The sequence below is a fragment of the Triturus cristatus genome, chromosome 7 (genome assembly GCF_964204655.1).
Source record: "Triturus cristatus chromosome 7, aTriCri1.1, whole genome shotgun sequence".
In the NCBI taxonomy this organism is placed as follows: Eukaryota; Metazoa; Chordata; class Amphibia; order Caudata; family Salamandridae; genus Triturus; species Triturus cristatus.
Window position 1 is genome coordinate 1,706,089,801 of NC_140590.1, and position 23,030 is coordinate 1,706,112,830.

Sequence of the window (23,030 nt, forward strand, 5' to 3'; positions counted from 1 at the left end):
ATGCTGACATGTATGTATTATCACCTCACAGCCGCCATGCAGGAGTTCTATCCCCAATTTACAGCTGAACCACCAACGTTGACCACTACAGATGCCACTCACAAGAGACACATGTAGGCACTTTGTTACTAAGCTATAAAATGCAGCGCAAATCGATAAACCGCAGACTCATGACAGGGCTCTAGATGGATCGACACTACAGTTTATCAACCCATCCAAATGGGTATCTGATTGATACACACCTAACCGTAATTTACGTAAAATCCATTTTAAGTATAGACACGAAATATAGTACTCTCCTGCCAAGTTATTCAAAATTGGGCTGCGATCAGATACAAAGTGTGTACGATGGAGACAGGAAGCAGATTGTGTACTTAGCATGGCAAAGCAACTCTGTTCGAAGCTGTTGGGCTCAAGTAACAGACACTGATGGACATGGTCTTGGAGCAGGTATGCTATGAGCCTGCAGTGTGCTTGCTAGGACTGGTTAAGAGCCATCACCCTGCTAATCGTAAATTTGTATCAGTGACTATTAGCAAAGAGGAGAGTGGCCCTCCAGTGGGGCACACAAGTGGTAACCACCAAGCAGATCTGGCTGGAAGCCGTGGCACAGTAAGTTTTAACTCAGTAGTTCCTCCTCGTATAATTGAGGCCTTAATGACCTAAAGACTTTGGGGTTCATTAACAGTGTACCTGCTCTTTAACCCAGGCGAGGCATAGAGCGGGATACACCCGAGGTGATGGTAAAGATCTTATGTGATCTATTAATATGCACATTTGTTAATCTGAAGTAGTATGGCAGCCTTACTCAACTGCTGTATAGGAGACACATGTTATTGTTGGATTGTGCCTTGGAGCTAAAAACGTCAATTGCTTTTTTTTTTTTTTTTTTGGAAAGGTGCGTCTCCAGTATTTATCTATATTGGAGAAGTGTTGGGGTGGCTTTTATGGATGCAGGTGCAGGAATGCTCCAGTAACAGGAGTAGAGTTGGAGAACTTTTGGTGCCTTGTTTTCTGTTCTGTACCCCTTATAAGGATGCAGTCTTTACTGTGAAGTTGCCCTGGCAGCGAGTGTGCTGGAAACCGCTAGACATGGTGCGCTTGCTTGCAATGTAAGCATATGAACTAGTCATTGTGGCTTTGTAAATGGTGCAGCTGAATGATGTAGGCTACAAGGGGAGCCAGAGTTTCATCAGGACGAGGGGTGGTGCGATCATATTGCCTTAGGCCATGGATGAGCGGTGCTTGAGTGTAGGATCTTCTTACAGGTGCCAGTATGGCAGACCATGGAGCAGGTTATCACCAACCAGATGCGAGAGCACCAAGTTCTGAGCTCAGTTTGTAGAAGAAAAAAAAAAAAAAAAAGGCTCACTTTCACTTCGTGAGAGCTGGTGCCAAGCTGTCATTTTTTTGTCAACGTGTTCCTTGAGGGTAATATTTGTACTGTGTCTTTGTTGCTCTTCCCAAATACAGGAATGGCATCTCAGTTGGGTTGAGCTTCAGGTAGGAGCTAAACATTCAAGTCTGGGTGATGTACAAGCAGTGTTTAAACCATTGGATATCTGAAGCTGGAAATACTTTAAGGGAGAGTTGTGTATCATCAGTATACTGGTGAATCTTGATGCTGTTATCTTGAGCAGAGTTCCAAGCAGGTTGTATGTGTGTTTATATTGGTGTCTGTATGTGTAGGCATACAAGGGATTCTTGGCAGCAAGGAGCCTGGTGTATCTGCTCCTCATCTACCATGGCAATCTGGATGAAAAGTAAGAGGTATATGTAAACTCAACAAAGTATGTGGGATAGGTATTCTTAGAGGCAGGCATCGGTTACCTTATTTATAGGCTGTGTCTGTCTCTTGAAAGTTTTAGTCATTGAAAGCTAGCAAGAGACGGTTCTCAAAACCATACTTGCAGACAAGTCAGTGCTATGATTTTGACATTGACGGATTCCAAATGATTATAGAATTAAGCGACAGGTGTACACTAGAACTGCTTATAATTGAGATTTATTTAGGTTATAAGGTCTAGCAAATACAGTTTTACAAGAAACCAGAACTCGATCATTGACTTTTTACATTTGGAAGGGAAGCACAGAGTCAAAATTAAATGCCAATTACTACATTAGTTAACCTTGTTAACTATCTTAATGGGACGTTTATTAGGTGATTTCAGATAATTGACCAGATTTCAAAGGATAACATAGAACCTCTAAATATATGGGTTGAGCGGCAATGCAAGGAAAGCGAATATTTAAAAAGGAAACCATGAAAAGGCAATTAACATTCACTTTAGGCTTTAAAGCATCACAAAAATTAACACAGTGCACCACATTAATGAGGTTTATAAAACCTGTCAATTCAAGTCACTTAATGGAAGCTTGCTGCACAACATATTTAGAGGAATTATCCAGGTAACTTAGTTCATGTGTTAACCCATCAAAACCATAAATGTGAAACAGATTGAACTGTCGACGTTTGGCCATGCAGTGTACCCCAACAAAATATTGGCAGGTTTAGTGCCTTATCCTTTACCATTTCTTGAAAGTAGAAATCCTAAGAGTAGTGTCACAGGATGAATGCCTGCTGCCTAAGGAGGACTTTTAAAGTAAGATCTGGGAAAATGGCAGATCTAAAGGAAAAGATTCTTCTCAGGTTTTAGCAAAACACAATCATGATCACTGAAAGAATAGGTAATCTATGTTAAGATATGACCACGGAAGAGAAGAAATTGTGACTGCCCCTGGGATCAATGTATGGTAAGGGACTGCAGATGAATGTATGTTTGTGCCAGACTCACATCGGTATGTTCCAGTCTCAATGTCAGTTTTACTGCCACGGACTATTTTTAGCTCCACCCATACTGAGATTTTCCAGCACGCAGAGGATACACATGGGAGACTACATCATTAAAACCAATATCACAGTAATTTGCCAAAGATTCACCAGCCCTGGCTATAATGCACCTTCCACCTTTATTTATATGCTCGTACAGAGCCCAGGCTCCTCTCTGGACTACGTGGGAGGATATTTGATCATGCATGCCTCCATACGCTAGATTGGACTCCCGAGTCAGCACTAATGCCTTACCCGCTCCATGGATATGCTCATAGACCGTGATCTGTGGATTGCTCAGGTCATCAGTGATCAGTCTAAGAGAAGATAGTTCATCATTCATGCTAAGCCCAGAGTATTCCCCCTCCTCTAGTGCCAGGCACTGTCCCTGATAGTTTATATGTTGGTACAGGATCCAGGGCTGCCCGACGATCTTCACGGATGAGATGCAGTCATTGAAGTTCTCATTTACCAGATTTGGAACATCTGCAGTAAATGTCCTATGGAGTCCTTGGAAGTTGCTGTGTTCATAGACAGTGATTGTATTCATGGTCAGCAGCTATGTAGGTTTCAATGTGGTCCCTTACTTGACCCTGTAACACAAAATAAAAGCCAATAAGGAACGGTACACGAAGCAGGGTTGGTGCAACTGCACAGCACTATAGTTCACTTCAGACAAAGCTTCTGTCAAAGATGCATTGGAAAATGGATTTTCAGAAAAGGTGCTTCATTTCCCAATAATTGTGGGACACCAAGGATAAAGCAGTTTGCTACTGCATTTCTTCTAGGTACATTAAGCATGAATATCAGAAGTAGTAATAGAAAAGTGAGAAAGCCACTGGAGGAGCAAGAATCCCAATACAGTTCCCCTCTAACAAACACACTGCCACCTACTTGTAGCATGACAGTATGTGCCAATAACTTCTTTGCAGTAAATGTAAACCTCCAAATTACATAAAGCAAACTAGTGCAAAAAAAAATACAAAAACAAAAAAAGAAACGTTTCTATTTTCTTCTCTCCAACTCAGCACAGAAGTAAATGTGAAGTGAGTTTGTAGAACCATTGTAGTCTATTGTGTTTTTCTTAACCCTGTGTGAGATGGAAAAATTACATATTTCATTTTAAAGCACAGTAACTGAATCTCAGGTTGGCAAAGAAGCATTTAACAAGATCATCAGGTAAACAGGCAGCAGATGAATAGAATATTGTAAAAGCAAGGGCAAAACCTGATTCAAGTAGGTTAGCCAGGTGTTACCCAATGTTCAGTCTTACCAATATTATTCTTCTAAACTGCAGAGATGCCAGTCATTAGAAATTCCCCTAAAGATGTGCAGGGCCATAAGTCACTGGTGGAATACCCATGTACCATTCTTCTGTTCACATATGTTCTTCCGCTGAGTAGACCAGTGACCTGGGGGTCGCTGCAACATACACACATTTCTTTTAGTATCTTTTTCTCATCAAAATACTCAACTGGGGATTAACCCATAGCGGTGAACTGCAACTTTTGCTGGATTGAAGGAAAGACAGGGCATCCCTTGAACTACAACCAGAGAATAGAGCTCATCCCGGACCTTGAGGAGCACATAAACCTGAACCTATAACCCACTTCCCACTCAGGAGCTATTGCCATTCTTAAGATCGAGCCCGAGTCAGCACGCATGCGCTGCTCTGCGAGACTGGTTGCAGTGGAGCATGGAATGGAAGCTCCATCCGCTCTCCTCCCATATTGGTCATTGGCTTGTGTCAGTGTCCTTAGCAAAGTCTGCCTTCCGATTCCTTAGCAGCCTTGTTAGTCCCTCCTTAGTACTGCCTTGCTTTCACTTGTCCCCCTCACATGGCGGCTGTCCCTTTTACTTCTGTTGTTACATGGTACATCTTCTTAAGTCTGTAAGCACTCGTGTCGGAGTTTTACTGCAGGCAGCTTTCAATAACATGGGCGCCCACTTATGGTGCCTGGCGTAAATAGATTCCCCCACCCATCACTGCTTAATCTAGCTCTGTCACCCTCATGTCTGTTTCCCCCCCCCAACGAGACTGTCTACATTGCCTCTAGACTTGCAAGGTTTTCTTGCGTGCTGTAAAGTGTTACTCCTTTGGGAACTGATCGGCCTCTTAACAGAGCATAAATAATGTTTACATTGCATCCCTAAAGCTTTCCAGACTGTTTCATGAACAGGTTTGTCCGGCCATTTAAAGAGCTGGACTTTCAATACTTTAACTAGATAGGCAGTTTTACTCCGTCCACGTGATCTCGGCCAAAACTGAAATTAAATTTACACAGGGTTCAACAATATTTCCCAAGGCATTTAGCTACTCGTCATACATATTGGTTATGCTCGCTCTAAATATAACATGCAACTGCATCCAATGTACAAAAATGTACTAACCAATGTTAGAAATAATTATGCAACACAAAAATACTCTAACTGTACAATTTTGCTTTATTACTAACCAAACTAACAACTTACGCTTACATGGTTTCCTAACTTCATTCTTCACAAACCATGTATGTTGCTTAACATTACTCTTCCAGTATAACTAAAGCATATTTTAGAAAGTGTTATTTTGGTCGATGCTGCACAGCGTTAGTTAAACAAGCATTGGCACAGAGGTCCAAAAGGCCAAACCTGTTGGCTACGTTGTTGGCAGACTGACCCTAGCACTGCAGCACAATTGTAAGGTATTTACCTCAATTAAAAAAGTTTTGCTAAAAATGGCTTTCAGCTAGGATCCCAGCTTTGCAACACATGCTTTAAAGTTTGCTGGAACTACTCTACTACTGGTGAACCTCAACTTCACTAATTTGTGGTTTGGAGAAGCTGCACCTTCCAATGCATTATACCTCTATACATCTGGGTGGACTTCACTCACATAATTACAAGTGGTTTGGGAAAGCTGTGCCTTCTAGTGTGTTGTATTTTAACACCCCTGAATGGATCCCATTGACTGTTTTTAGCTGACCTTTTTGTGAAACTACTCCATCTAGGGGGTTTGACCTGTATTTTTTATGAACCATACTGCGCCTTTCAATTGGTTGTACCATCTCCCTTACTCCCAAAAGTATCCAGATCTCCAATATCAATCAGCTTGTAAAAATAGCCATTATTTTTAAAACATTGCTGCGTGCTATGTTACTTTTCAGAGAAGTAATTTCTTGACACATTCCTCTTCCCATATAACCTTCTGTTGTCCCTTCTACTCATCTCATGCTTTCAACTGTCCGTTTTCAACTGAATTGGAGTCCCCTCCACAGCCCTTCTTGTAATAGTAACCCCATTCCTGCCCTGCAGCTCTCCCACTGCTTTCATCAATTCCCCTTTTCTCATCCCAGCCTCTCTCCACTTACAAAAAGAATAGATGGACAGAATGCAGAACAATCACATTCACTCGTTTTTTTGCTCACCATGCCATTCCAGTTTGGACCCAGCCATATGCAAATCAGTCTTGACCCTGCACCCAATGGGAACAGTCCAGCCCGATCTGCCAGGCCAGGTCCTCCCTGGACTGGGCGGAAGCATCCTAGGAACGGTTTCGGGCTTTCAGCCATCAGCCAGGATAGCTCGACTCTAGTGGCATGGAGAGCATGTGACCACATCTGGGCATAATCCTCCCACTCGGGGTGACAAATGCAAAAACTAACAATTGATGGATAGAATTCAGAACAATGTCAAATGGCTGGGTCCAAATTGGGGTGGCATAGTGGGCAAAGGAACAATGGATTTAACCCAGATCTCTTGACTGGGGGAGAATATCTGAATCATTCCCCATTTCAGCCATCATTTCCCTCCACTTGGCCAGCTCATGTGCATCGCTCAAATACATTCCCACTAATGGTCTTCAATTCTCTAACCGCTCTCCACACTCCGCATCAACCCATCTCACCTCTCCTCCCCGCACAACCCATCAAACCACTACCCAACAGAAGCAGTTGAATTTACCCTTCACATCTTATTTCCACCAGACCGCTCTTCAAACCCCACATACATTTTCTCTTTCTACTTGCACTCCCTCCCCTTTAATCCCCATACCCCAGTTTTTCTTTAACATTTCTCTGCTCTTCCAAACCTGACTTGCCTAAAACATACCAACTCCTCCTTCATAGCATGTCCCTTTAAAAGAAGTCTCATCACTATCGCACATACATTAGCTCAATAATCACTAACATCTGTCTGCTCTCCTTGTTTGCTACTATTAGTCAGCGATACCAATATTCACTCTTCACCATGCTGAAGGACCCTGTTTTCTCATCTTCAAAAGGTAATGATCAATGAATGAAAGCCACCTGAACATCTGTCCTCATCCCTAACTAAACAGACACTCTTCATTACTGGAAAAACGTTTAGCCGATTTCACTTTCCTGACTGAGATTGACCCTCCAGGCTAATCAATCCTCATATTAAATATACCTTCTACGGAGTCTGGCTGCAAAGTAACTGTCAAGCTTAAGAACCTCTCACATCTCCATCTGCTTAGAATTGGTTATCCACAGAATGCAAAGCTTTACTAATCAGCTGTTCCCCTTTTCAACCCTCATTTCTTGATTTGTTGATTTAAACACTGCCACTGAACAATTCAGCCTCCATTCACCCCAGTACCATTACTATCTTTGCAACTGGGTGACCAAAACTTTGTGTTTGAAAAACTAGTCCAGTCTCACAACACCAGATCCTGTGTGCGAACCTAACTGGATGTCAGCCATCTCATTTTACCAGTTCTGCATATAAATGTATACACCCATGTCCCAACCTCTGTCAGGCCTGCACAAATCATCATCATCATAGCAAACCAGCCTGCCATATGGATCACCAACCACTTCCCTCTTAAACTTCCTTCCAATATTATCACACCACTAACACCAGCTAAATGAACCTCAACTCGATCATAGCCAATGGTAACTCAATAAGCTCTCCAGTCACCCGGGTCACTTGAAGAACATTGATCTATGGCTCTTCTGCCTACCCTACCAAAGTCATCATGAAGAAACCCATCTTGTATGATCTACAGTGATCTTAATGCCTTCTTGATTAAATTGGCCATAACAACAAAGGACCTTACACTAGCTGACCCAATCTTTTCTGACCCTTCTCAAATGGTTCTCTTCGTAAACTTTTTGAAGTGTCACTCTGCACCAGACCTCTACTGTCACCATTGCACCTGCCTCAATCTGTCTTACATAAGCACTATGTGCACACACATGGAGTCACACTGTTCTGGGCTTTGGGATGTTCATGCAGTCTGCCTTAAATCTACCTACACAGATACTTGCATTTAGAAACATCAGTTCACCATGGTCCATTGGTCTTTGGCCATCTAATCTAACCCTTCCTTGCAATACCAGTCCAAAAGCCTTCAATCGGGGAGTGACATTTAATACCTTCGGAGTTTAAGAACATATCTATTAGATAGTCTCTAGCTGCTTCCTCCTTAGCAATGACCCAGACTTTCCTGCCATCAAGTCGCAGCCTTGCGTTACTCTGCCACAGGGAGGTGCTATATGGGTGGAGTGTGTATGTTCCCACACATTCACCTATGTATTTTGACATATTTCCTGATTCACCATCAGTTGTAGACCGATTAAAGCATCAAAATGCTTCACCTCCCCAGGGAAATATGCTCATGTCTCCTTGCCTTTTTCCTCTTTCTACTTGTACTGCATTCTGCAGCACACATAGGAACTGGAAAATGCTGTTGTGGATGGTTTGTGCATGAAGGTGTCCCTTTTGCCATAAATACAATTCTGCCTACAAAGCAGGCACCGTTGCATCCTGGTGCAACGGTGACTACATTGGCACCAGGCAGCAGTTTGTGCGCCAGTGCAGGCAGAGAGCAGGAATGCACCGTATAATGTTACATACGGTGCATTCCTGCCCTTTTCCTTTCGTGCAGGGCGCAAACACGGCTTGCTACGTTAACAAAACACTGATCCAGCACCACATAAACATTGTATATAATATAATGTTGTAGTTTTGAATAATATCAGTCCAGTCAGTAAGTCTAGTTTCGAAATTCTTTATTTAATTTTCTTTCTTTTAAAATCTGCGTAGCCAACGCGTTTCGTCCTTATGGACTTCATCAGGGCAAAAGGAAAGTGTAATACGAGGGTCTTCACTATATATTCCCTCAAAACTGAAATCAGTGATAAGCGCTCCTTCACAGACCAAATTATGTACAACCGTATTATTTTTCTTCAGATCTGTATAGTGCCCTCAGTGCAGATTTATCCTGTTTAAGGCCTACGATTGGTATCTGAGAATTAAGTTCAGAGATGCAGGAGCTGTCGTTCCATCGCATAGTCCATGGATTGCTATGTTGCATGGAAACTTGATAAATATGCCCCTCAATCACTTGACGGTATGAAGAAAATCAAGCCACGTGCATTTCTCTTAATCATATGGATTTCCTTAATATTGATCTTCTGCTTAGTCCTCTGTCAGAGTTTGTTTAGTTAAACACCTGAAACAGAGTTCCATGACCGCTGTAGTACTATGTAAGTGTAATACATAAACAAATTAATTAGATCAATAAAGATCAGAAAACGTCTTGGTGGTATAGCATGCATGAAAGAAAATTACCCATATGGCTCTTTAAGCCATCCCAGATAGTAAGAGCTGTCAGCAGGGAGCTCCATGATGAGCTTGTAATAGGTTCCAGCCTTTTCTAGCACTTTTGTTAAAACACCAGAAGAGGTTTGTTGGCTGATCTCCGAGGGCCCCCAGGGATCTGTCTTTGCTTTAAATACAGAGGCATTACCACTATTTATTTGGGAGGGTATTTAATGGCATTCAGGAGGCTGCTAGGAACCAGTGCGGTTCTTGCATGTCACAAGTGGTATGGGCAGTCTTAGGTGAGCAATGAACTACTCACTAAGGAGTTTCACAGAACTTGCAGAGAATGGGTTATGAAGTTCTTGCCTCTGGGACATTGCCATAATTGATAGTAGCACTATATTTGGCTCTCTGAATGGTTGACCTCCCACACCCATGGTGTGTCTTTAGAAGTGATGAAGGTGATTAGATTGTAAAATCAAAATGATCAACCTAGTTTCCGGACATATGCAGGCTCACTTCAAATAGTTTGTGCTTATTTTCACCAGCATACCATTGTAACCCACCATTAAGGAGTGGAGCGTTTAGTTCTTCAACCAATGAGCAGGAACTCAGTCTGAGAAATAGTCACGCTCAGGGGTCTCATTCATCCATTACTCAGTAGTGTTGGACAGGTCTGCTACCTTGTGTTCATCAGCTGCCCTCTAGCAGTGGACAACACCACCATTCAGGTATGTCACCAGAATATAATCGAAATAGTGCCTAACCAGACTACTGTGTTCTAAATATTGTTTTCAAAAAAACTCTCCATTGGAGTGAATAATAGAAATCTACAGTCAATGGAGATATGTTTGAGAATATTTAGACCATGATATTCATGTCAGGCCACATTGGTTATTGATGTTCTGAGATACAAGCCACTATTTAAGTGTCTGCAGGATAACTTTAGAAACTGGCACTCGGATTGAAGAGTCACTGGTAAAGAGTCTTCAATATTAAGGAGTGGACACAAGCCTGATCCTAGCCCCATCCACATTGAACCGTAACAATTCTTGTCGATTCTTGCTGCTATACAAATCTAGCCTTGCGTTCACATCTGAAACCCTTCAACCTATTAACACTATTGACCGCCCCCCCCTGCCTTTCTTGCCAGTCTGAGATATTGAATTTGGCAAGGGATATGTAAAGTGCTCAATCTTAAGGTTGGATATAATAGACTGGATATATAATAGACTGGATATACATCAATGCAGTATTTCTCTTTGCAGGAGAAAACCTGATGGTTTGCCTCCAAGGTCACCATTCATCTCCATATGCTCATGAAGCTCCACTGAATCTGCCTTCTTGAGTATCTTATGGAGCCAAGGAATATTTGTGACCTGCCCATTGTTTTCAGATCCTTTATCTCAAGTCTATGCCAGTGTTTCTTCAAAAGGGTTGATAAGCTCTTCGCCAACCCTCCAATGTTGATACAACTGCTGCATCCATTTGAGGCTGAGACTTTGAGTAATTGTCTATTTACTATTTTCCTGGTCATGCTCCTTGAGGAGTGAAAACAAGATATATTTATATTATCTGTGATTGGCGAGGCAGGGGCCCAGGCCCCCACAGTATGCTAAAGGGGTGGACATTTGGGTTGGATGGAACATGTGACTGGGTACTTGTATTTTTTAAATTCCTAAGCCCCATTCCTAAAGGATGGCCTTACAGTCTAGTATATCTTCTGCCACTGAAGTTTAATTTAATGTTAAAAATGTGGCTTCCCTCCCATTGTGGCACTCCGGGGTACTTTTAAATTCCACACTCAGTAGGTAGGTCATCTGAGGTTAGCTTTGACTGAATAGGAGTAGCCTGAAGTAACCTTACTATGTTGCGAATGAATGGAGGGCTCCAAGTGTCGAAATGGGGAGCTTTGATCGGTGATGAAGCAAAGTCTCTTGGTTGTGGAATGAACTAGTATCTCAATGCACTCGGATGAGAACGCCGGCTGTTGTCCTACATCTGAATCTTTTGTTGTGTTACCACTGTTAAGGGCCGAGGGTTCCTTCTGGTCTTGCGTAATTGAGTGGAGGCCCCGAAAAGGTGTGTTCTTGATGTAATGGATTGTGGTGCTAGACTGTACCACAGTGGGGTCTGTATTCGATTTAGGTAGCGTCGTTGTCAAGGCCTGGGTTGGTGGGGGAAAGGAAGCGGGTGGTTGTGCAGGTCGTAATGCATTCTTCAAGTTGCTGCAGCCTTTAAACGGTGGATATACGTTAGGCGAGTTGTCTAACTTGGTTTCCTTTGGCGGAAGCTGATGTGGTGGAAGCAGATGTGAAAGTCTTTATGCTTTGTTTCTGGCCTTTAGTCGTTTTTTGCTCTTTTAGCTAGAGCAACGGGCCATTCGTCATTAGTTGGAGATTTACTATGTTGGTGGCGTGGCGATTTTTTTGTCCTTCACTTCAGGGCCAGATTCGTGCTCGGAGGGGTGGGGGAAAGTCTTCCCCCTGATTGTGATTTACTTCCAAGGCGTGTGATGAAAGTTTTGAAAGGACTTGCTTTGGTAGCATCGCACACAGCTGTGTGGTTTCCCCATCGGCTGTCTCCAGTATGGTAGCCTCTTTCCATGTTGTGACCAGATTCAGTCTGTGGGTTTTTGGTCGAGCCTGCTTTTGGTACTACGCAATTGCTGTAAGACCAGCTTTATGTCTGTTACCATTAAGTTCAAAGCATCTGGCAAGGTGCATCATTTTTCCCGCAATCAAATTGCAGGAACAAGAAGTGAAAAAAGATTCCTTGCCTGCATCTTTATCTTCTCATGCAGGGCACCGACTTTCCTCCATCTTTAGTATTGAAATAGCCAGGGTTTGAATTAGGTCTAGTTGCAACACCAATTTATCGTACTGCCATGTTAGGGCCCTTACTGTATTTGCTAAAGATTCATTTATTGAGGCCAGTAGAGAGTCTTGCTCAATGTTTGTGATATTTTTAGAAGCAGATATTAGGCTTTCCATAATGCTAGAGCTTAACGTGGAGCTGTGAACTGCTGGTGGTTGGGGCTCATGCTGCTAGAGTGCTTGCCCGGACTCTGTAGATTTTTTTTGAGCATTTGCCCATGGTTCAGAATGGGATCGCAGGAAAGTCCTGGCTGGTGTTAGCTCCTATTGGCCGCCTTTTAAAAAATGTCAGTCTGCTTGATCAGTAGGCCAGAGGCTGCAGCCTACGATAACCTGTTGTCCTGCAACTCCTGCGCCCATTTCCATGGAGCGGACAATTTGTGCAGCCAAGGTTATACAGTTTAGTTTAACATGGGATGGTGCCTTCTCCAAGCTATCCTCGAGTAGTGGGAGATAAATTCTTGGACTCCTGGGTCTTCCGTCATGCTAGTTCATCATTTTATTTATATTTTCAAAGGGAAAAAACCTGACAATTTCAAAACAAAGCCAGCATGATGGTACATCAGCACAAATAATATATCAGTCAAGGACGGAATATCACAATAAATGTCAGTGGGCGTCATACGTAAACACCGCATCAAACAGTATGGATTTCTGTACATCAGGCATCAATCTTTGACCTTTAAGACAGTCTTACCGTACCTACTGTAGAGAGTGTTAGCTGCTAAAAGGTACAAACAGGCCTAGCAGGTTGACATTGGAATGTACCGTATCTATATCTCCGAGGGCATCGTGAAGCACCACCGTGAGCGGGACAGGGGCCACAGCATCAATCTCAACCGCCACATGGGGCCGATAGGGCGTCGGATGGACCCAAAAGTATGCATATTCGGAGCACCCCCCCCCCCCCCCCCAAGCCCCCTTGTTGCAACGGGAGAGTCAACAGGTCCCAGGAGAGACTCTGGCCTGTCCCGTGGCCCAAACCAGGGAAATCAGCTGCGATTTGAGGGTATGAAAAAAATGTTGTGGGATTGGAATATTGACAAATAAGTAAAGAAACTTCGGCAAAATGACCATTTTAGCCAATGCAGTCTTCCCGGCTATTGACAAAGGCATTTTGGACCAGAGTTTGACCTTCTCCTCCAACCAAGTGACCGCTCTCCCAAAGTTCAGGTTCCACACCTCCTGTGTATCCAGACTCAGCCACACACCCAAATATTTAACTGCCTCTGCTTCCCACCGCAAGGGAAACTTAGATGTCGTCTGGGGAATGCCATCCGTCAGAGGAAACACCACCAATTTTGCCCAATTGACTGATACACCAGCGAGGCCACCAGCGAGGCCCCCAAATCGAATGAATGCTCCCAAACTGAATGAACGCTAAGGACTGGGTCCAGATTTTCCCCGGGATTAATAATGTACAGAGTCACATCATCAGCATAAAGTGAAATGAGTGAGCTTCGGGTGCTAAAGCCAATGCCCGGAGCAGTGTGGTGTGATGCGAGCGGCTAGAGGCTCCATTGCAATGGCAAAGAGCAAGGGAGAGAGTGGGCACCCCTGCCTAGTGCCACGTGAAATTGCAAATGGATCAGAGTAAAATGAGAAGCGGGCTGAATCCCATACGAGTCAGGATGGCAAACAAATAAGGCCACTCAAGCGTATCAAACACCTTAGTGGCGTCTAAAAATATAGCAGTGGACCTCCCAAGGATAAACCCAGATTGGTCAGGGAGCGCGATTATGGGAAGCATTGGTTGCAGTCTAATAATCAATTTTGCGAGGATTTTAAACGTCCACATTGATCAGCGACAGTGGCCTATAGGAATCTTCAGGTTTTAACAGGGTGATAATTATTGCTTGTCATGGACTGGGGTAGGACACCTAACTCCAGAGCCTCCTCAAACCGCCAGCAATTTGGGCGCCAACTCCTCCACGTACGTCTTGAAGAACGAGGTGGTCAGGCCATCAGGCCCCGGGGGCTTTTAGAGTGGTAGGCTCTTTATAACCTGAACAACGTCCTCGACTAATGGGGAGATCCATATACTCCCTGTGGATGTTATTGAACCAGACTAGGACAATGGAATCCAGAAATTCTTGCATCCCCTCAGTGCATGTGCGTTGGGTAGCAGTGTAGAGATTAAACACCGAAAAGGCATCTAAAATCTCAGCTGGTCCCCTGGTAACGCCTCCCGTGCAGTGCAAAGTTTGTGTATAAACATGTTGGACCTAGGAGGACGGATCATACCAGCCAATGTCCAGCCCGGCATATCACCCTCGCCATACCTACGTGCCTCAGTGTATTTACCCAGGAATTTATCCTTGCGTTGGGACTCCAGAAAATTCCAACAGTTTGGTTTTTAGGAGGGCCACGGTTTCAGGCTCATGTGTGGAGTATAACTGGGTTCTGAGGTCTTTTATCTGGGCTTCCAACAAAGCGATCGTACCTCGAATGGCCTTCAATACTCATGCCTGTCTGGCGATACACTGACCCCTACTGACAACTTTAAACGCCTTCCACAGCGAGGCTTCGGTGTCCACTGAGCCAACATTATGGGTGAAATAATCGGAATGTCCGAGCGGATCTCTTACTTTAAAGCCTCATCAAGGAGGGCATGTGAGGGGGGGGGGGGGGGGGGGAAGGCGCCAAGTGAAGGCACGGGGCGCACCGGGTAATTGCAACTTAAGCATACAGGGGGCATGGTCTGATAGAGAGTGTGCCAAGTGCGAGATCACCGATGTCCAAGTTGCGATATCTTGTGAGACCAAGCACTGCGGTGGCTAGAAATGAATGTACCCTCCCTAATCAAGGTATGATGACTCCGCCATATGTCAACTAAATCCCCGTCTGACATAATAGCTTGCAAAGCGGCACTAGCATTTGGAAGGAGCGAACCCTACCGCACCTGTCTAATTCGTCATTTAATATAGCATTAAAATCCTCGCCCCACAATATTGTTCTACAGCCGGTCGATCTAATCTTAGTCCAAATAGTTCGAAAAAACTCTGGTGAGTCCACATTAGGTCCATACACTGCTACTAAAACCAAGGACTTGCCACCCAGACTGCCCTGTATGGAAAGAAACCTCCCCTCTGGATCAACGTCAGTGTGCCGCTCCCGCCAGTCCACTCCCCTTCTTATCAACACCGCCACTCCACGAGCATAGTTGGAATAGATAGAGGAATAGACTATCCCAGATTGTGTTGGAGCCTCTGAGACAGTGTACAATGTAAATGTGTTTCCTGCAGCAAACATGTCAACATTGTGCCTGGATAGATAGGCATGCACTAACCTGGCTTCCCTATTGTCATTTAGCCCTCTGATGTTCCAGATTTAAAAAAGATCTTACCGTGCAGTCCTGTGTAATATATTAATATAAATACTAGCAGATGCAACGTGTTGTTGATGCCAAATAGACCTGTAATGCGCAAGCATACTGGCTATGAACAAAAAAACATCCCCGTCCTGATAATTCAACAAGTTTGCTAGGATTAGTCTAGGTGTCACGCCAACAGGAGGTTTCAGCCCCAGAGACCTATGTGCTCTCTCGGCCACAAAAACGGACGACAAATGAGGATCAAAGAGTTCATGCAGTAGGTCCGTGACGAAGGTCTCCATTTTAGAAGTGGCGGTGGTTTCCGGGATACCTGTAGTGCGAATGTTATTCCTCCAAGAACTTGCCTCCAAATAATCATTCTTGGCCCTTATTATGCCTAGCAGTTTGTCCATATGTAACAATTTCTCTTTAGTGTCCACCTAAAAATCATGGAACTCAGTTTGCTGATTTTCAAGGACATCCAGTCGGGGCTCATGTGTCGCCACCTGAGTCTTGACCGAATCTAGTAGTGCAGTTAAGGTGTCCAATTTGGTGTCTATTTTGCACAGGCTGGAATGCATCTCCAACATGAGGGTCCGCAGATCTTCCCCGTGATAGTCTGACAGCGGCTCAATGACCATCCCCCTGAGCGTGCGGGTCCAGTTCTGTATGCCTCGTGGGACGTTTGTTCGCAAAGTTCACTTTAGGCTGTTTTGCATCCTGGTTGCCCATTGTGACAGCAGCTAGGAAGTACTGCAAAGCAGGGCAATGTCCACACTTAGGTTAGTTCAGCACAGCGGCACACAGTTGGACGCAAGGCTGCAAGATTAACCCAGGACCCCGGGCCTTCCGAACTGCCAATGCAGCACCACACCTCACACCGGCCCACAGAGTACACCAAAGGCAAGACAGGAGGAGCTTCTGCGCAAGTCCCAAATTGGCCAGGCCCCCCCCCACCCCCCCCCCCCCCGGCCAGTAGAAGTGCAATGCAATGTGTGCAGCAGCGAGGGTAGGGAAGCAAAGTCTCTGGATATCACAGTGCACCGGGTGCCGCCTCGTGCCTCCACACTGAGCTCTTAGCGTACCACTAGCTACGCGCACCTTCGCTTTATGGTGCAGCAACACTAAAATGTTTGTGCATGCTGCAATGATGACAGGTGCATCTCACCAGCCTCAGCTTACCCTGGCTCATCCAGGCCCCAGCTGCCAGTGATGTAGATCTAAAATGGCAGGAGGGCCCAATATTGGGGACAAGGAGTGTACAGGGCCCCTGTAAAAGCGGTGGGCGTACTGCAGAGGATCCACCTCATTCCGTTATGTGCCCTGCAGTGTTGCACTCTCCCACAGATCCGCAGCAACTACGCAAACATCAGCGGGAGCAGCACGTCACAGGTCAGTCTGTCCTCATCTGACCACTAGCTGCAGAGGACTTTTCCTCAAAATGGTGGCCGCGGACCCCGGGAGAATGCATCTCAGGCCTCGGCTCACAGCCCCTAAGCTCACCGTAGCAGGTTAGGCTCCTGTCATAGCCCGGCTGTGACAGGCGGGTAGGATCATTAGATCTCTCGTTACCAGGCAGATTACTGCACTGCTCGGTCTTGAAGTGTGATCGAGCAGCAGGAGCATCAGCAACAGGGTCCCATGACTTCCCACCACCCAAGGATTGTCCTTCAGTGCTGCAACAGCTCTCCGTTTTCAGGATTAGTGAAGGATTTCGTCCCGGCTGGCAGAGCTCGCTCAGAGCAGCCATTCCGCAGCACAGCAAGCCATTGTGCCCCACCCCCCCCCCTGTCATGCTAGTTCAATGTCTGCCAATAGGCTATCCTAGGGACTTCCAGAAGATATCAATACCTACTATTAAGTGTGGTCGCACCTGGTTGTGCATATGGTTTGTTGTGGGAGATGGAGTTATGGGAGACATTATACCCACAGTGCGGGCCGGGGTAGTTGCTGGGTCTCCATTGGGTTCTTTTTTCTTAATTGAGTCGGAGGTGGACAAGGTTTCCAGATGGGCTGGCTGAGTAATTTTAGGGGATTTTTTTTGTTTGTTTTTTAAGTCCATTGAGGATTTTCTCATTTCGGAAGGGCTTTCGCTACTGGTATAGCTGGCCCTTTTACTGTCCATGTGTGCCTTTATGATAGAGGAGTATTAGTTTGAACGGGATTACACAATCTCCTTTGAAGGATTTAGTAGCTGCCAGAGTCTCCAAGGTTGGTTGATTTGTCTAGTTGAGGCTTAGGTTGGACACAGAGGGAGAAGGATGTACATGCATCGTCTAGAATGGTCATCAGCACTTCCACTCCTTTAAGTGTTTTTTGTTTTGAACTGTGTGTCTTAGATATTTGGTCCTTCCATTTTTCGAGAGCGTCAGCTCGCCGTTGGTGGAATGCTCTGAGAGATTACTTCTATCCTTGGAGAAAAGGAAGTGCCCTCCTTGATGCCTCGTAGATTGGGCCCTTGGCTGCAGCGATTTCTCCGAATAGGCTCAGACGAGGGCATTCGGGCTGCCTGATTTGACCCTGTTTTATTGCATGCTTGGGCGGCTCTGCTCCCCACAGGGTGCATACATGTAGCCAGTACTGTGGTGTTAGCACAAAGTCCATTTCTAATGGGGAGTTAACACTCAAACAAAACAATGCACCTGACAATCTGCCAAAACACACAACAGCAGATAGCAAACCATGCCAGTGGAACATAAAAGAAAGCAACCATCCTGTGGCAAGATACTAAAAAAAGTGTGGCATCGCTGCAGTGTATCGACATCCTCTCACTCAAGGTCTGGTAGATCCTATCACACTTCCTCTCAAGAGTCCCAAGAGGTGTCCTCTTGCGAGACTTGGGCAGTTGACATGGAAACCGGGGCCCTTTTAGCCTCACGCCTCCCTCAGCATTTGCATCCTAATAAACGTATGACACAAGGACCTACATTTATCACACTTACCTCTCCACAAATCAGTTTTCCAAACACAACTTGTTGGCTTCCGGTGGCCCCCTGCTGGCTCTTAAGTCTCACAGCAGGCAGATGACAATCTTGGCTGGATCTACAAAAAGAAACAATGTAGACAACGTAAAATGTCAATGAAAGTTAATCGAAGTTGAATAAGTGCATTCAACAGCCTCACAGCAGAAGTCCGCTGCCTGCTGTGAAGCGTTCGAGGGAACCGATACAACACATCTACTAGATTCAGACCAATGTAACTGGACGAAAGCTTCAGGACTATGACACTGATTAGGTTCAACATTTCAAAACAGAGAGACACTACAAGTTTGTTGCGACCCTCAGAAGGTGCTCATGCCTTCTGTCAAGATCAGAACTCGCCTTTGTGTACTGTGCTCACCCCCTGTGCCCAGGCATGGCTGCATATGCCATTCAAGGGTCAGAGAGCACCCGAGTACCAGTTCAGAGCCAGTAACCGAGTGAACTGGACTTATCTATTAGGCACATTGTGATGAGCGGGTCACAGCCGCCAAGTGTGCTACATCTGATGAGACGAGATCCCACAAGAGAATCACACCGAAGAACCTTCTACGCAGTCTCAAATAGGGAATGAAGAGGCCATGACTGGCATAAAGGTAACAATCATGCGGCACACCACCTCATGCCCACTACCCCCATTTAGTGAGTTAACCTCCCTGTCACTGCTGCCCCCTGCAGGAAGGTGTTAATATTAGCCTTAAAGCCCCCTATGAGACATACAGAGCAGTAAAGAGATCTTTGCTGCTCAAATACACCAGAGAGGAAGTTTACGCCCTCAGTCAAAGCTTCAAGCATGAACAGCACAAGAGACACCCTCTTCAGTGTCACCGGCACACTTCATGTGGCACAGCAGAGAGAAGCTGAGTGGGTGGGGCCATTCTCAACACCACGCTGCTGAGCCTAATTTGAGATAATCAGGTCAACACGAGTCATACCCTCTGAAGAGCTGCGCTGGTTAAGCGCAGAACCACACGTTTTTTTTTTTCCAGTTGAGATGTCTAAAGTACACACATGTAACTGAAATACCTAGACAACCTTCCTGCAGCACAAGGCAGAAACAGAGCGACGCTACCCCTGCTCACCGATTCGGACTTATGCTATGTTCATGTCATACAGTAATTCAGAGAAAGTTTGACTTGTATTACCTACAGACACTTCAAACAACCAAGCACTGGAAAAGCCAATAGGCCTGGTCAGGCTTAACAGAGTATTACAAGCATATACCACCAAAATAGACAGAACACAAATACGCAGCCACCTAAACAGGGCAGCCAAATGTTTGCAAAAAGAACATTAAACCAATAGTCACTGATGTAACGGTTAGTGTTAGTGGTTTATTTTAAATACTGAGCTTTGTATTTGTGCCATGCATTATTATTTAGGAAACAACATATCACTGACCAACCATTCAAATCATATGCAGCTACAGTGTTATAATGTCACTTTGGCACTTTTTATCAGCAATTTCAAAAGCAGACAAATATTAGCACGCAACTGAGAACGCAAAACAACGATCTGATATTTAAAGTTATTAATAAATGAAACTTTCAATTAGATTTTTCACTGAAGGGAATGGAACTACTTTCAGATGGATGTGAACAGTGTGTACAGGCCTTGTTAGTCACTCAAAATGAACAGAGCCAATGGCAAAAGGGGCATGACACTGCCCCATGCTGCATCCTTTGGTAGGTGAAAGCAAAACGTGAATGACACTAACTGACCAATGGATGAAGTGAACCAAATAAAAGTCCATATATGTGTGGATCATGTTTTTTGGGAGAAAGAATAGTCTGCTTAGACAGCTAAAGCTTTCTCGAAGACCAGACCTAAAAACAAGCTCTCCGCTCTGAGGGAGCTCAACTCATGACACTGCCCCAGGTGTTCCTGCTGCGGAGCACAGTGAGCTCTAGTGATGCCCTCACAAGAAGGGTGGCAACAGCAGAAGATTAAAGATTGCAAACACCTGGCCGCCACCACCAGCTGTCACCTTCTGATGCAGGTGACAGTGAGTACAAAAGCATCACTCCCAGTCGGTGCTTAATTTGTAAAACATTAAGTGCTGGGTCCCAAAGCATTTCTCAGAAACCTGCAGCCAGATGTTGGGTTGCTGTTACCAAGCCTGTTTAGTCTTGATTCCACTTCATACCTCTTCCATCCACCACCAGACACTGCCTGCCCACTGATCCCACTCTTGCAGTCTTTTTCATTCCTGCTGTCTCCCTGTACCATTATTTTCCCATCTTTCGCCTTTGTTATTTTTTTGTTTCTCTTTCTCTTAAGAAAGGGCCAGTCTGACAAAGCAGCAAATGCACCCAAACGTGCCCACCTGCAACCACCAGCCCACCTTAAGCACTGCTCCCACTGCCCGATGAGCCAAACACAAATGGTTTTCCTTGAAGCGGAAACAAAATACAGCTAACATTGAATCAAAGTCAATTGTTGAAGCGCCAACCCAACTTCACACTCTGGTATGTTGTCTTATGGGCAGAACCACAACCTACCCGAGACACGCAGTGACCAATGGTGTTATTAAAGAATATTATGCAATTTATTTTTAGGAAACTGTCTAAACAGTTGTAGAATAGACCTAAGACTAGGTAATGTTCTGAAACTAGTGAGGACACATCAGATTAGAGCGAAAGCCTGAAAATCCATGATGTCAAGATTTTATTTTTGCAAACATGTAAAATATGCAAAAGAAGTTGGGAAACATTAAAAGCTGTATAAATAAAGGAGACCCAGCAGCCCATGCACACCAATGCACTTTCAGGCTGCGGGGCACATGATGGGAAAATGCCGTCATTCACAGCGCAAGAGCCATTGAGTAAAGTCGGTGGACCCACTGCCCCTTGCTGTGGTAGATGGAAGCAAATGTAAATTATAATTGGAGCAGACAATGGGTAAGGGCGCCATGGGTCTGCCAGCAGCATACACCCCACCAGGGCAGGGGTCTCCAACCTTTTCTTTATTAAGAGCTATTTAAGTTTAATGAAAATCATCCTGAGCTACGAATCTTAGAGTTGATTTAGTGACTACAGACTGCATCCAAGGTTACCTTAGGGGCCACCACATGCAAGATATCCTGCAGCAATCACCTCAGGGCACGGATACCAGCAGTAATGTCAAAAAAGAAAGTCAATGTGGAACACGGCTGCATTGGTAACACATAGAAGCCATTGATGCAGTGCTCTGGCACAAAGTATCTAAAATCAGTTACATGTTTCCAACACAGCAGGATTTATCACTCAAATATCAGCTACAAATATACTTTGTAAACTAAACTATTTTTCTCCAAACATCAGTTGATGAGTTTTAAAAACACATTTTCGTCTCGAATACACGCTTTCCAATTTATTTATGAAGCTCTCCATTCTACCCCGCAGAAGGGTCTGAGCTAGTAGGCTGGGCCACATACAAGTAGGAGAGAGCTACCAGGAGATCATGAGCTACTCCTTGGGGAAGCCCGCACTAGAGCTGCAGGGCTCAAACATGCCCCTGCTGATTTTCATGTCAAACACTGACATAGAGGAAGGACTACAAGGTCAGGGTGCATGTGTTCTGCAAGGAGTAAGATACAAAGGAGCGGTGGTGTTTATTTGGCATTTAACCAGAGCTCACTGCCGTCCGAGATCTGTCCATGACTGCAAGAGCCTCTCACAGCCCCATTCCCAACAGCACGAGGCACCGCGGATACACGAGGCTGAGAGCTAACAAACGAGCTTTCAATGGCAGATCCTTGTAAATACGGGTGAATGCTGGGGTTGAGCTGCAGAGAGTCCAGGACCTTTACTGTGACGTCTTACAGTCCGACGTTGGATGCAGGCGCGCAACGCCCATAGGGCTTCACCCCGTCAAAAAGCCTCTGCATCACAACTTTGCCTATTGCCCACCCCAAAACTTGTATTAGATCACACCCCCCCGCAATTTTGCACTTAATTGCGACTCTACAAAAGAAGCACTGACTACTAACGGATGTACCGGAGGAGTTGATGAAGAGGATTACTCGCTGGGTCGGACGACTGACGATGGCAAATCCCACCCACGATATCGCTCTTTTTCTGTGCTGGAAAGTGGGGATCCTGTGACTCTGCTTTTCAACCGACGCTAAGAACTGGAAACGAAAAAGCCATCCTAAACTGGCCCTTTTAAAGGGCTTCTGATCCTTCCCGCCGAACTACCTGGCGGGTGACGTCAGACGTTGCTTGGCTGCGCTACTCACTACCGATGTGAAACCGGTGTGCAATGGCCATCATCTGAGCAGGTGTCACAATGTAACAAGCATTTACAATGCAATGGTCTCGGCATTGGTAAAGTTAGAGCTATTGGCATTGCTCATGACATTATTTTTGTTTATGTGTTTGTTTTTAAAACATTGAAAGAAACGGCATTGTCATGAGCAATGCCAATAGCTCTAACTTTAACAATGCCGAGACCGTTGCATTGTAAATGTTTGTTCTGTGAATTCTGGGACTTGCAGCCCTGGT

At 44.9% G+C, this 23,030-nt stretch overlaps 1 pseudogene across 2 annotated transcripts; it reads right to left on the minus strand.

The window, feature by feature from the left end:
- Nucleotides 1-1,989: 1,989 nt before the first annotated feature.
- LOC146812825 (epidermal differentiation-specific protein pseudogene) lies at nucleotides 1,990-22,682 on the minus strand (annotated as a pseudogene). Of its 2 annotated transcripts, none has more exons than XR_014966900.1 (3): nucleotides 22,525-22,682; nucleotides 18,511-18,610; nucleotides 1,990-3,423 (listed from the first exon to the last, which is right to left on the minus strand). The product of XR_014966900.1 is annotated as an epidermal differentiation-specific protein pseudogene, transcript variant X1 (transcript). The 2 variants fall into 2 exon arrangements; XR_014966901.1 differs by having other exon boundaries at nucleotides 22,517-22,661.
- Nucleotides 22,683-23,030: the final 348 nt, after the last annotated feature.